The 1,844-nt window shown below is 42.1% G+C and overlaps 1 non-coding gene across 1 annotated transcript; it reads left to right on the forward strand.

The window, feature by feature from the left end:
* Window positions 1-714: 714 nt before the first annotated feature.
* trnav-uac (transfer RNA valine (anticodon UAC)) lies at window positions 715-787 on the forward strand. The gene has a single exon. It is a non-coding gene; the product is annotated as a tRNA-Val (tRNA).
* The last annotated feature ends 1,057 nt before the right edge of the window (window positions 788-1,844 follow it).

The following is a 1,844-nucleotide window of genomic DNA, read 5'->3' on the forward strand; positions in this document are numbered from 1 at the left end:
TCGTGTCGCCGGCCACTATTCAACTTGCAGTTGAATCTTTTGCAATCACCATTAAATAACCGATTACCATAATTTACAGAATGCAACAAAGGCGAAACACACTTCAACAACGCATTTTGCACTTTGTAAGTAATCAACTGTTAACCATATCTCATTTTACACATTGTATTTTAGGAATCACGATTAAATTGTTAATTGCTTATGAAAGCTGAAATTTGACGCAACTTTTGTTAAAGCCAACAGGATCGGTCACTGCATATAATGAAATCCTGGCGAATATCGTATATCTGACCGGGCTCGAACCGCAGATATTTCACGTGTGAAGCGAAATGGATAACCGGTACACTACGGCAGCCGCTGCGGCGTAACCCACCGAGAATAGAATCAGTAGTGAACAAAATATCGCCCGGTGCGCATTTTCAGATTCAATGCAGTCAGCTTTTTCATCAATGAAAGAAGTTTTCAGTGAAACGATTTGGAAGTATGTGTTACTCGTATTTGTAGCTTTAATAAAAGTTTGTGACGTCTGACTCCCGCTCATGTCTCTTCTTCCTCTGTTGAATAAGAAAGGAGGGGCTGACGTTGACCAGACTGCACTGCGCCTGATATTTGTGAGCTCATCCTTTATATTGACTGATGTTGTTTCAGCTGAACCAATCAGCACAGAGAGGCTTTACTGGTCAGTTCCCCTCTGTTGACGATGTGTACCCAGCGGTTCCCGTAGTGTAGTGGTTATCACGTTTGCTTTACACGCGAAAGGTTCCTGGTTTGAGCCTGGGCGGGAACATTGTGTTTAATGCTGCTGTGGATGAACAACCAGCGGGTTTATTTAAAGTGACAAAAGAAAATTATTGCAAATGCTGGGAATCGCAAATAGAAAATGAAAATGGTGGAAATTCTTAAGAGGTCAAGCAGTATATGTGGATAAAGAAACAGAGTGAACGTTTCAATTCGATTACACTTCTGTTAGAATTGGGAAACGTGAGAGATGTATGGCTAGTTTATTCTCCTGTCAATAGGGCTACAGCGGCTTCTCCCTTGTTCTTTATTTAACTTCACCAATCAGATACGTCTGAGTGAGAGAAAACTGATCCACAGTGAGGTCCATTTCATCTTTTGTTCCCTTTTAAACCCTGGAATCCCCGAATCCCTGAAGTTCAGAAATGTAATTCATTGATCTGCAGGGTGGCCTTCAGTAAGAAGCCTTTTCTGTCTGGATCCGGGAGTGCAGCTGGAGTCAGGCTGAAGATTGCCGCTGCTGTTGATAGATTATTGTTGGGTAAGGTTATTACGGGTTACAGAAACAAAGCGGGTAGATGAAATGAAGATACAGATCAACCCTGATCTAATTGAATGGCGCAACAGGATCGAGGGGCTGAATGGCCTCCCCCTGTTCCTATTGAGGCGCTGCAATGCAATGCACCCAAGTGTTGGAGGTTTTCCGGTGTGTACTGGTGATCGCTTTACGAAAACTCAACGGTTCGAAAGTGGGTAGAGGCAATTTAAGGTATTTTCTCCATTCAAGTTTAGTAAATATGACAACTGGAATAATTTCATGTTTGGTTCAGTATAAATAAAACGCGCATTGTCAGGCGAATTATGAAGTAATTCTCAATGATATTTCCCATAAAGGACACAGTTTGGCTTGCGATACTGTAAGAAGGATTTGGGAAAAGTTGGCGCTGATTTAGGGAATCTCCCACTCGCGTGTCGCTATTTGAAGAGGTGGGCCTTATTTGACTTAAAAATTGAGGGTGGGAGCATTCTCATTGAGAATATGGAAAGCAGAACAACACAGATTAATAGGAAAACACAAGGTCGGCGACAGGATTGAAATTGCAGTT

Source organism: Somniosus microcephalus, unplaced genomic scaffold (genome assembly GCF_052327205.1).
Source record: "Somniosus microcephalus isolate GS21.2 unplaced genomic scaffold, FLI_Smic_1.0 unresolved_chr4, whole genome shotgun sequence".
Taxonomy (NCBI): domain Eukaryota; kingdom Metazoa; phylum Chordata; class Chondrichthyes; order Squaliformes; family Somniosidae; genus Somniosus; species Somniosus microcephalus.